Consider the following 13,948-nt stretch of genomic DNA (forward strand, 5'->3'; position numbering starts at 1 on the left):
TTAAAATTTAACTAGGTTATATTTTCTTTTCAAAAACAAGAGATAACAATCATAACAGGTACAGAGTAGCAAAAATGTAGGTACAATATTACTGGATTCGGGCTCAGTGCCCTTACTTCATAACTCTTGGGCAATCAGCCCCGCCTTACTCCAAAAAAAAAATTTTAGCCAAGGGGCAGAAAACCCCATTCATGCCCAGGAGCACTGGCTCCAAACATTACACATAAAGCCTGCACGAGGCATACAGAAACAAATTTCAAAGAGCGATCCGCTCTCAAAATTGTAAGCCTATCACAAGGCCACACCAAACTCTACCTTCAAGCTGTCCTCTAAGGACGTATTCACAGGGGTAAAATACCCAACCTACGGAGGTCTATTACATGAAAAGAAGGTTGATTACATGACCTCTAAAATAACAATTTGAGAGGAGGCGAACTTGCACTCCTAATACACTTTGTTTTTAAAACCTAATCTGGCTCTGGGCCACTAACGCAAGGGCTAATCCCATACTACAGAGGTGACTCAGAGAAGAACACTTTACATTACATAAACGAAGAATAGTTTGAGAAAATAAGTTCACCTCAAAACAAATGTGAGTGGGAGCTCGAGAGGGTTAGCACTCTCTATCCCAATATGTAGCTTTACAAGAAAAAGATGAAAAGAGTAATTACATTTTAGGAGAAGGTTACATGATGGAAATGCTTCGAACCCGCCGCGAGTGTTAAACTGCCGACCTAGCAAGAAAGGAAGTTATTAATAGGCCATTACCTGGTGTTGAACGGCTGAAGAAGAAAGAGGCGCTTCCCGCCTCCTGCTATGTACTTAATACACTGAAAGATGGAACAGAAGTGGCCCGGAGACCCCAAAATCAGCAGTTTAAATACTCTCGCGGAAGTTTCTAGGCGTTAGGGGAATGAAAACACCCGCCCACAATGTTTTTATTGGATAGGACCCCACAACAGATACAAGTTGGGGGAAGATACACCAGATTGGTCAGAAATTACTAAAAGAAATTCGGGATTGGATAAATCTAAAACAAGGGGAAAAAGAGGGGTATACAGCCAACTTAAACAATAACAGAAAGAAATTTAACAAGAAACAAACTTTTGAAATAAAAATTTCTCCAACAAAATAGTTCTTTGACTCCGCACTAGGGTGCGCTATTGTTGATCTTCAGTAGTGTCCTCTAGAAGAGAAAGTTCACACTTCTTACTTCAAGCGAAACAAAAACACATCAAAAGTGACACAGTTCAAAAACTCAAAATTTTCCACGTGGTGACATCTTCTGAGAAAGTAGAGAATTAATAGAATAGATAAAGTTCAACCTTCCTCCAGAAGAGGAGTTTCAACTGGCGCAACTTTTAAATAAACGGTGTAGAGGTGTACCGCCCGGTACAATTATTATTATTAAAAATTTTGAATTTTTCAGCATTACCAGTTATCGTACCCATCGTTCACTGGTTTATTAGCTTCATCTGGAGATCAGTGATGGTGTCCGAGCCATAATCACGGGTTCGATGCCAACCAACAAAAGAGAACACAAACGCCGAAAGATTGAATTTCATTTTAGCAGATCTACCTATAAAAAGAAAACTATATTACTCCTATAACAGCAGCCCTGCAGTGTCTTCTTACAAGGATGTAGAAGTAAACGGGAGTGAAATATCTGCACTGTGTTATCGATGAGTATGAGGTGAAGAAATATATATATACGATAAGGAACGCATGGCTGTTATCAGTGGCAATCTGGTGGAGCGAAGCCTAGCACACCTCTCCCCTTGTCCCCCCGGTCCCCGCACCTATCAGACATTCATTAGCAAGCCCGCGACGCGGGTCCACGAGAGACGGACGCAGAGCCTGAGCTGCAATATTGGTCTCCGATGCCTTGCTCCCAAAAACACGTGCGACGCCTTTTCTCATTGTTTTGAAGTTTTGTAAATGGAACCATGTACCAGATGCTTATATTATAATGTACTTTAGACTTCCATTGTTCTCATCAGTAGTATACGTAGACGGTTCTGCGGCACCCGGTACCGGTATCCGGATGAGGCCTGAACCGGTGAGTGACGTCACAGCGCGGTGCGGGCTGCTAGCTAAGAGCGCGGCCTTATCCTTACTTGATGTTACACTGGCCACATGTCTAGGCTTAACCTCACAGACCCAAGGTTCGACCCTAGTCTTACAGACCCAATGTGATGTTAAAATGTGCAAGCTGGACCTAACTGCTAACGTGATTATAGTAAGAGTGTAAGCTTAACCTAACAGGTACGGATTCGACTCCAAGCTTAACCTCACAGGTCCTGGATTCGACCCTAGGTGTAAGGGCGTTAGCTTTACAATCCCAAGTTTGATACCAAAGAATGCCAGCTTAACCTAACTACCAACGTGGTTATGGACAAGAGTGATAGTTTAACCTAACAGGCACGTATTTGACGCAAGTCTTAACCTTACCAGGGCGTTACAGTCTCAAGTTTGAGATTCGATCCCAGGCTTAACCTAAATAGACAAGATGAGACATGGTCCAGGGGCTTTTGGAGCTGAGTAAGTTCGATGCCGAGGCTAACAGCATAACAGTATAGGCTGAAACTTACATTACGGTATGCAGATTTAAAACAGCGTATTTAGCGTTTTTTTTTGTAGCTCGTACGACGATTTTTTCACGAGCCGCCACTGCTCGTAAGTAGGTCAAACAGTTCCAGAGATACGAATATTTATTTCTTCAGGTCTGTCCCTACCGGTCAAAACACCTTAAGGGCGTATCATTTTAAGACCACTTTGTATTTAAAGTCCAAGACACATAGGACAACCATCATGTGAAATTTCAAGCTCGTATGTCAAACGGTTTGAGAGAAATGAATATTTATGTTGTCTGCTACGCTCCACCGCAAGTCAAACACCATTAGGGGTGGATTAAGACCCCCTATTTTTTAAATTACTTATAGGAACATACATCATGTGAAACTTCAACCTCATGTGTCAGTCGATTTCAGGAATCGATTGGAGCCCTGCAAGCGAAGCATACGTGTGTGCGGGAGTGTTTGTTGCATAAGCGAAATGGGGATAGGCTTAGAACTCTACCGAGCGGTCATCGGCCGATAGAACAACCGCATAAATTACCAGTCGATTTCAGCGATACGAATATTTGTGTTTTTAGGCCACACCCTTACGATCAAAAACCCTTAGGGGTGTATTATTTTAAGACCATTTTTTGTTTAAAATCCAAGACCGTCATGTGAAATTTCAAACTCGTATGCCAAATGGTTTGAGAGAAATGAATAGTTATGTCATCAAGACCTCACCCCCTAGTCGACGCCCATTAAGGGTGTATTGTTTGAGACCACTTCTTATTGAAAAATCTTAAGATATACAGGAGGAATCGCCATGTTAAACTTCAACCTCGTATGTCAAGTTTCAGAGAAAGGAATATATTTGATTTTGGGTATTAACCTCCGTTTTACCCTTAAGTGCTGATTTTTTTTTCTAAATTTGTCTTATTTAACACGTTGTACATAAAGAAACAACCATTGAGTAAATTTAAACTTTGTCTGGTCAACGGTTTCGGAGGAATGAGTATTTTGATTTTTAGGGTTTATCCCCATTTCGTCCCCTTAGGGGTGGAATGTTTTGACACCTTTCCTTAGCACGTGCCTATTGCCTTCTTTTTTGCTATTTGCTTTACGTCGCACCGACACAGATAGGTCTTATGGCGACGATGGGATAGGAAAGGCCAAGGAGTGGAAAGGAAGCGGCCGTGGCCTTAATTAAGGTATAGCCCCAGGATATGTCTTCAGTTTTAGCGATATAAGTATCCTCATAAAAAGCATTCAACTCCTTCTTCATTCCTTTTCAACTGCCTCTCCCCGCCCCCCACTTGGGTGGACTTTCATATAACAAAACATATTGTCTTTATTTTTAAAGGAGATACCAAATACGAATTTTCACGTCTGTAACATCTCCAGTTTTTGAGATATAAGTATATTCATAAAAATAATTCAACTTCTTTTCACCCCCAGCCCCGCACTTACGTGGATTTTTCGAAAAGCAAAAAAAAAAAAAAAAAAAGAGTTTATTTATTTTTGAAGGAGAACGCAAATACCAATTTTCACTTTTGTAACATCTTCAGTTTTTGAGATGTACGTATCCTCATGAAAGTAATTCAGTCCATTTCACATCTTCTCCCCCCCCCCCCCCAAATGGATTTTCCGAAAACAAAAAAAATCACGTTTCTTTATTTCTAAAGGAGATTCCAAATACCAATTTTTCCGTCTGTAATATCTTCCATTTTTGAGACATACTGCAGATTTACTCATTTTAAACATTCACCCCATTGTTGACTTCTTTTCACCCCTTTAAATAGATTTTCTGTAAACAAAAAGTACATGTTTCTTTATTTTTAAAGGAGATTCCAAATACCGTTTTTCATGCCTGTGATATTTTCAGTTTTTGATATATAAGTATCCTCATAAAAAGAATTAAACCACGTTCACCTCTCTTCAACCCCCCGTAACAGGATTTTCAGAAAACGAAAAATTACGTGTTTCTTTATTTTGAAAGGAGATTCCAAATACCAATGTTTTCGTCTCTAAACTGCCAAGTGTTTTTGGGATATAGATTACTCATTTAAACAATTTACCAGGGGCCGATGACCTCGATGTTAGGCCACTTAAAACAACAAGCATCATCATCATCATCATAAACAATTTACCCCCCTTTTCACCCATTTAGCAATGGAATATCCAAAAATCCTCACTTAGTGAGCACATATATTGTAATGTAAATGTATTCCCAAAATTTCATATCAGGCAGTCAGGACATGTTATTATATACTGTATATATAGATGAACTCTCCACACACAAAATCACTATGCCAAAATGCACGTTTCTGTTTACGGATGGGATTTACTTCTGATTTCTTCTTTCTACAATTATTTGTGGAGAAGATCCCTCGAACTATCAATGCAGCCAGACTTTTGCGTGTATTCCTTTTCCTTGGTGTAGAAGGCAGAGGACACCGTCCATTGTCTACTTAGCGTAGTCCGTGAAATATCATAGGACTCTACGCTTCTGAAGGATTCAGTCGACTGGATCTTAGAGTATCTACTGCTTCCCACCTTCTTTCTGTGTACCCATTGCATTATTCCATCGCTTTAGAGTCTACAAATATCATGCAGCAACTTAAATTACTTCTTTCAAAACGTATTTGCAAAATTTTAGAATTTTGCAGTTCATTACAATCTGGTCGGCATATATGCCTGTATAAGCCAATGGAAGGAGAGCAGGAAGAGGAATACTTAAAACATTTTATGCTATTGTTATGAATAAAAGTCCATGGGTTTAAAAAAAATGAAAACCTACAACCTGTTTTCCAGTCATTGACCGGGTCAGGGATGTAATGAATGAAGCAGATATAGGCTGTTAGTACGATGGGGTCGCCACTCCCAAAGTGATTTATTAATGAATGATAGATGCTATGAATACCAACAGCCTATATATGGTTCATTCATTACATCCCTGACCCGGTCAAAGACTGGAAAACAGGTTGTAGGTTTTCATTTTCATTTTCAGATGCTATGAAATGAGAATGGAGAGTGTTGCTGGAATGAAAGATGACAGGGAAAACCGGAGTACCCGGAGAAAAACCTGTCCCGCCTCCGCTTTGTCCAGCACAAATCTCACATGGAGTGACTGGGATTTGAACCACGGTATCCAGCGGTGAGAGGCCGACGCGCTGCCGTCTGAACCACGGAGGCTACTTCCATGTGTTTTATTACTCTAATTTACTTCAGGATGACCCAATAAATGCACACACATATACAGGCTGTTAGGGATATACGTGCAGATATTTTGCTAGTCGGTAAAGAAAAGTACATCTCACAACACATGCTAGTACGTTTAATCCTGTCCCATTAGTTTCCCTATTACCAGCCAAATATTTCAGGGCCTAATGTGTTTTGAATTGCCATAGTAGGAAACGCCGGTGATATCATACTGTCCTCGCGTCGTTGAATCACGTGTTCAACTACAGTAGCAGAGTTGTTGAACCTGTTTGCTATCCTAGGCCATCTCATGTTGGAGTGCTCTTCCCCTAGTCGCTGGGGAAGTGGGGAGGCAGCGCACGTCTTGCTGTACCCGTAAACCAGCCTAGCTTCCGTAGTAATAATAATAATAATAATAATAATAATAATAATAATAATAATAATAATAATAATAATAATAATAATAATAATAATAATATTAGGTTTTACGTTCTACTAACTACTTTTACAGTTTTCGGAGACATCGAGATGCCAGAATGTTGTCCCACATGACTTCTTTTACATGCTACTAAATCTACCGATGACCGGGCGAGTTGGCCGTGCGGTTAGGGGAGCGCAGCTGTGAGCTTGTATCCGGGAGATAGTGGGTTCGAATCCCACCGTCGGCAGCCCTGAAAATGGTTTTCCGTGGTTTCCCATTTTCACACAAGGCAAATTAATTAATTAAGGCCACGACCGCTTCCTTCCCACTCCTAATCCTTTCCTATCTCATCGTCGCCAAAAGACCTCTCTGTGTCGGTGCGACGTAAAGCCACTAGCAAAAAATCTACCGATGCGAGACTGACGTATTTGAGCACCTTCAAATATCACCGGACTGAGCCGGATCAAACCTACCAAGTTGCGATCAGAAGGCCAGCGTTCTACCGTCCAGCTAATCAATCTGGCATTAGAGCTTCCGTTGCACCATATTTAGGACATTATACACCCGTTGAGATCCATAGTCATAAACGTTAAAAAGTGTTTTCTAGGCAGAGCATTAATTACGAAGAGTCAATTCTTCATCATCATCTTCATATTATTATTATTATTATTATTATTATTATTATTATTATTATTATTACATATGACTTCGTTCCATTGATTCATTCCAAAATGTATTCTTGTTTTCATTTTAAATGTAGGCCTAATATGTTTTAATTTCAAGACACTGTTAACTCTATGTACACCAATTATACTGCTAATAATAAGAGTTGTCGTCTGACATTTCTTAGAGGGAGGTCCGTTTACTGCCTGCCGAGGCGGGATAAAGGGAGTGGCTGTGTGGTTGCCATGGAAACGAGGGTGGGGCGACTGCGGTTGCCATGGAGATAAAACTTCAGGGCAGCTCGTCTTGCTGGGAGTTGCCAAACCTGTCACTGTCACTGATAAGAACCTGATTGTTTGTATAAGAGTGATCGAAAATGGGACGACCCCGCCTGGCCAGGTAGTCTACAACAGATCACAGCGGCCAGAATGAAGGAGGGAACAAGTGAGCCGGAAGTGAGGGGTAAGAGCATGTAGAAAGGAATGCTGGAATGTGGCAACATCGTGAAATGGCACGTGCAGTGCTCCTCCCTCCAACCTTACCTGTCAGACGCCAACTCTTATTATTAGCAGTATAGATGAGGAAACGAACTGACGCAGCTGTTATGCAAACAATTCGAGTGACGTTACACTCAGTAGTGGTGCGTGAACAAGCGAATGCGGCACTGGATGTAGGCTCCATGCTACCTGCCCCACTGTTATTGCTGGCAGGTTGTTACTTGTTGTTGCCTGTCCCGCAGTCGTGGGACAGCTGTAGAGCTAACAACATTACTGTAGGCAATTGACTACATAACGGAAACATTTACATGTGCCGAATTAGCTGATATTCACCTCGTTTACGGAGCATCTGGAGAAACTGCATATGCGGCGAGAAAGCTGTATAGGCACCATGCAAGTACTACTAATGGCACTTCGCTGTGGGAGCTTTTAGGAACTATTCACGGGAGACCTACGGGAAAGGCTTCATAATAACTGACTGCGAAATGTGGAATATCGTCATTTTGTGTGACTTTCAGCCGATAAATATCGGTAATTTATCAAAAAGTCCGTGAGATAATGGGGAAAATCCTTGTGTTAGTGAGTATGTGAACAACGTAATAGAGGTTAGGAGACAAAACACAAGTTCGATTTCAGCAGAAGTTACTCCTCAAACGTCTGTTACTCTCCCGCCTTACAAAGTATTCATAGAGGTAAGGAAAATTATACTAATTATAGTTGGCGGAAAGTATACAATTCGTCTTACTGACTAATGAATTATGTAGTATGATATTTACAGGTTTAATTATTTTAGAATCCTATAACATGTTTTCGTACTATTTAGATTGATCAAAGGCGAAATGTTGTCAGGAGTGAATGTCAGTGTCCTACAGGGTTTAGAGGAGCTTGTAAGCATATCGCAGCTGTCATTGACGACGTCAACAATGAACGTGTTGTTTCACAAACCGACCAGCTTCAAAAATGGGGTAAGCCTGGTTCGTCGAAAAGCCAGAAGGAAAAATATTCAAAGGGCATGCCAATTGACGAACTATTTTCAAGAAAGAAGTTGCACGAAGCTCTCCCTCCCTTTGAACTGAAATACGATTCTATTAAACATATTCCTTGTAGTCTCAGTGCAATACCGTTAGCAGAAAACAGAACAGACATTGATCGCGACCGTCGAGAAGTGGTAAAAGATCTGTTACTTAATCAGGAAAATGCAGTTTTAAGCGAAGAATGTCAATTTCTTGTTACGAGCATACTCGAACATCAGGTTTCCCATAATATTGATGTAAGAGAACTGAACATATTTTCTCTGAACGAAAAGGAATCTTTACTTTTTTATGATCGAATTGCGGTCAATGATGAATGATAGAAATGCAGTTAATACGGTGCGACAAGCAAAGAGCTCTGAGTGGTTTCTTGAAAGACGCCTAAAAATATCGGCAAGCAGCAAGAGTCACAGAATGAAAACGTGAATTTAACCTTAGCTACGTCGTTTTTGGAAGAAACGTGACAGTAAGGAGTAGGTAGGCCTACGGGTTAGAGACGGGAGCAACTGTTATCAGAGCTTACCAGCAGTCATTTGGATTGAAAGTTAAACGTTGTGGACTAATATTGTTCACAAGATGAAACCCTGGCTGTGCTGAAGTCCCGATGAAATTGTCGCCAAAGACGAAATTCCTGCGGCTGTGTTAGAAGTAAAGTGTCCTTCGTCGTGTAAGAACACTACCATTGTGGACAACAACTGTGTCATGAAACTAAATTATGTTCAAAGAGATGAAAGGGGGAATTTAGTATTAAAAACAACTTACAGCTACTACACAATTCCAAATGCTTATGTATTCAACAGATCTGAATCTATGTCTTTGTATATATACAGTCAGGCTCAACAGCTGTTGAAAAAGATGTAAGGTTTGTTCAGACATGTCTCTGTAAAGTTCAAGACTTCTACTTTTCGTATTACTTACCCAAACCGTGTGACCCGTAATTTATTCTGACTAACAATATGCATTTATAGGTTGTAATAATGTTTGAACATAGTGTCATTGAATTATAAGTGGCTGTAGATTGGCTAAAACATAGCACATGCGAATTACAGCTGCTCGCACAAGTATTCGTCCACGTACGTCATGTGAGGACAATGGTCAATAGCACCAATATCATAAAGAAGTTAATGATAAACAAATAACAGTATGTTTTATTTGCCATCTGAACATCTGAGAACATAATGTATAGCGCTGTAAGCACTGGTATTTGGAAATAATAAAAAACAATCGCACTGCTTGCAGAAAAGTCACGTTGCAAAAGAATTCGTCCACAGTAAGAAATCGAGGAATGTACAGTCATTTCCCAAGAATCAGCAGCGCGTTGAACGTCCTTTGGAAGCAATCACGGCTTAAAGGCTTCTTGGCATGGATGTCACCAACTTTTCTATCACTTACGGGCCTATTTTGTGCCATTCGTCCATGAAGTAATGCTTCAAAACTTCCTTATTTATAATACGCTGCTTGCTCACTTTATATTTTAATTCCGCCCATAAATGCTCTATGTGGTTTAAGTCTGGGGACTGGAGTGATGTCTGCAGCACATGAGGTGTATTGTAGAGTAGCCATTCCCTAACAACACGAGCAGTGTGATTAGGGTCATGATCTTGCTGGAAGAAGTACCCTCTATCAAGTCCTAATTTTGCTACGCTGGGTGATATATGTTGCTTTAAAATATTCAAATACAGCATCTTATCAATCCGTTCAGATATTATATGGCAGTTACCTACCCCAGTCGCCGATATACACCCCATACCATAATGGCACCTTCTCCATATTTTACGGTTGATTGCAGAATTTGATTTTCGAGCCCGGCGTTCTTGTTTCTCCATACACGTCGCTTTACAGAGCAAACATATAAAGAGAATTTGCTCTTCTCAGTAAACAACACGTGCTTCCAAAACGCCGGAGGCTTTCTAATGTACTCTTTGGCGAATGCCAGCCTCTTCCTACAGTTCACCCCACTCATCCAAGGGCTCCTTCTGTCTTTTACGGCCCTGCAAAACAGCTCTGCAACACACGTCGTACGGTGTTTGTGCTGATGTTCTTCCCAGTGAAGATGTGTACATCTGTTCGAAGCACAGGTCCAGACACATGGGAATTTTGCTGGACGGTGCATATAATGCTTCGCTCTTCTCGTGGTGTCAGCTTTCTTGTCCACCCAGTTCTTGTTCTACTGAGTACAATTACACTGGTCTTATATCGCTGAATGAATCTTGCGACTGTATTTCGCGGTATTCCTGTTTTCTCAGCAAATACTCTCCAATAATCATCAATTTGGTGGAGTTGGATAATTCGTTCGTGTTCAACAACAACTCGTTTCCTTATCTTAACCATTGTACTCGGGGCATGCACTAGATGTTCACTCACTGACACTCTCCGCATCACTGATTGGCTGAGCTTGGTGTTGTGACTGACTTGCTCAATGCTGTGATCGTTATACAAGACAGTGCACAAGGTGGAAGAATACTTTTGCTTTGCTGTTTCCTAGCTTAACTAGACTAATTATTTTTTATTAAAGAGTATTGACCTGCAAGAGGGTATATTCTGCCGTTATTATTGTAAGTATATATTGCATATCCAGTGCTTACTTCTTTCTAAACGTATCTTAAGCTTTGTAATGTACTCTTGGTGTTCAATATATGAATAGGGCAGCCGGACGAATACTTCTGCGAGCGGCTGTATGTCATCGACACAGTGAATAAGTTCAGTCGGTAATTTAAGTAAAATGTTGTATATTTTTACTCTCTGAATACATCTTTCAACGTGGATTCTTACGCTTGCTATTTTATATGTTGTTTTCATTTCGTCAACAGCAAGGTCATAACCAGCATAGGTTTTCTACAAAATATTAGGGCTGCAACTTTGGGAGAACAGCTTCTTGGACCATTGTAGTTGCCTGCACGACTGACTGGCCCTAGTTATCTCCATTTTCTGCAGTCTTCTTTGCCAGAGCCTCTGGACGAAGTTCCACTACATATGCGTAAGCGGATGTGGCTCATGCAGGATGGGACACCTCCTCACTTCAGTATGTATGTTCGTAGATCGCTAGAACGCCGTTTTCCCAGTCGGTGGGTTGATCGGTATAGTCGCGTCAGCTGACAATCGAGTTCCTCCGATTTAAATCCACTAGATTTTTATTTCTGGGGGCACCTGAAAGACTTGGTGTACCAAGTGGAAATGCCGACGAAGAAACTCTAAAACAACGTATTTGGGATGCCGTCGTAACTTGGAGTTGACGTGGAGGTGTGGAGGCAGGTGAGGGCTATATGGTGCATTTCGTACTTTCAAGTACATGTTCTAGTAATTTCGGAGTCATGTTCAGAGTTATGATTAATTACTCGGAGTTGTTGACAGTTCACTATTTTCTTTTTCGTGTATTCTCACAAATTAAGAGCTACGAAGTTTGAGTGACGGTTTACTTTTATTTTAATAATAATAATAATAATAATAATAATAATAATAATAATAATAATAATAATAATAATAATAATAATAATAATAACTTTTATTTTAATAATAATAATAATAATAATAATAATAATAATAATAATAATAATAATATTTGCTTACGCCCTACTAACATTTTAGGGTTTTCGGAGAATCCGAGGTCCGGAATTTTGTCCCACATGTATTCCATAACGTGCCAGTAAATCTACTGATAGGAACCAGGCGTATTTAACCAGGTTAAAATACCACCAGACTGATCCAGGATTAAGCCTGCCAAGTAAGGACCAGGAAGCCAGTGCTTTAACCGTCTGAGCCATTCAGCCTGTAAACTTTTATTTTGATACGGTTAATAAGAACTGCAAACGCAGCAATAAGTTATAATGCTTTATTTCACCATTATACATTTTCTTTTTTGTTTGGAAGGACAAACTGTAGGTACGTTAATTGATGTAGTTTAATAACACGTACATTATCCGTTTGAAACAAAACGTTCGATGAGCTTTAATAATTCACTTTCAATACTACTCATATGAATATCCTATCCCATGGAGTATTTCCTTGACGCCAGGAACACTGTTTACGTATAGGTCTACGCCAGCATGATTTTTGCCTTGATCATTCTCCCTTTAAGCAATGCAAAACGGGGATAGTAGCATACTTCATGTCCTGGAGTGCCTATCCTAACCCTATGCTCAAGTAATTATAATACCACACAATCTTACAGACCCTGCACCGGCACAGATGATCAGGTCATTTCCACACTCACTAGGGCATGAGGCTGATGACCACAAATATCTCAATCCCCTAAAGGACCGAACAGCAACAGAACCTACAATAACACCGGCTATTCGATACATCTCCATTAACCGAGATCGATGACCAAGGGCGTCTGAATATTTTGAAACGGAAACAAAATGCTAACCATTTATCGTGGATAGGCTGTCCGTAAATAAACAAAACTGGTTTGGGAAGAATGTTACGTAACACATCATGAACCAGTAGCACCAGCCTTCGGCTGTTATCTTGGACAGGATGCACATACCTGTAAACAAAACCGGTTTGACAAGAATGGCGCGTAACCTGTCAAGATCCAGTAGCACCAGCCTTCAGCTGTTATCGTGGACAGGCTGCCCCATACACATAAACAAAGCAAATCTATCCTTTCACATCAAAGAAACTTATTAACTACTCTAAAAACATCATATCCATTTGCTCACGAAAGTAATTTCCGACGATTTCTAAAAAATTGATATGTATTATTTCGACACATCATTCTTGATTATACCCACACAATTCTAATTAACCATGAATGGCCACACTCACTAATATTGCTGTACCTGGCACGCTAATCCTTACTTTTACTTCCCACGTCCAGAACCTCATACAGAGCTGTATGTAGACCGCTGGTTCTGAACACAGGGTTACAAGCTACACAATACACGATGACTGTTCGTTGGTTCGACTCCCAGACAGTCCAGTAATTCACAGAGACACATGCAGTGAACAACTAAACAGCTCAACCGTATTCAACAGCAGGACGATACTCAAAACACCGAGCTCGATAGCTGCAGTCGCTTAAGTGCGGCCAGTATCCAGTATTCGGGAGATAGTAGGTTCGAATCCCACTGTCGGCAGCCCTGAAAATGATTTTCCGTGGTTTCCCATTTTCACACCAGGCAAATGCTGGGGCTGTACCTTAATTAAGGCCACGGCCGCTTCCTTCCCACTCCTAGCCCTTTCCTGTCCCATCGTCGCCATAAGACCTATCTGTGTCGGTGCGACGTAAAGCAACTACCAAATAGATACTCAAAACAGCGAACATTAAAACAGGTCCATTTACCCTTATACTCACGATAGCGGTTTCCCTTGCTGACTCACGCCGAGCCTAAGTCTACAGAAATACACGAACACACAGTCTTCTGTTCCGTCGTCTCCAGCCCACCCACTCACACCACAACAACAAGGGACACTAGCGACAGCCAACTCCTTCATCGCTCTCAGCCCAGCCACCGAACCCCATCACCCATCCAACCCCAACACACTGAGTCTCACACTGACTCCACCACGGAGCCCAACTCTCACTCTAGCTCCACCACGGAGACTCACTCCGACTGACTGCTCGCGGTTAACCTCCCT

At 40.9% G+C, this 13,948-nt stretch overlaps 1 protein-coding gene across 2 annotated transcripts in view; it reads right to left on the minus strand.

The window, feature by feature from the left end:
• The window catches only part of LOC136864264 (N-fatty-acyl-amino acid synthase/hydrolase PM20D1), a 372,268-nt gene that overhangs the window by 247,176 nt on the left and 111,144 nt on the right, over positions 1 to 13,948 (minus strand). Inside the window, exon 1 of one of the 2 annotated variants that reach the window (XM_067141015.2) lies at positions 1,603 to 1,664. The exons of the other annotated variant lie outside the window; for it this stretch is intronic. The gene's annotated coding sequence lies outside the window, so the exon portion shown is untranslated. Of the gene's footprint in view, positions 1 to 1,602; positions 1,665 to 13,948 lie in introns of those variants that run through there. 2 annotated transcript variants of the gene reach the window in all.

Source organism: Anabrus simplex, chromosome 2 (genome assembly GCF_040414725.1).
Source record: "Anabrus simplex isolate iqAnaSimp1 chromosome 2, ASM4041472v1, whole genome shotgun sequence".
Taxonomy (NCBI): Eukaryota; Metazoa; Arthropoda; class Insecta; order Orthoptera; family Tettigoniidae; genus Anabrus; species Anabrus simplex.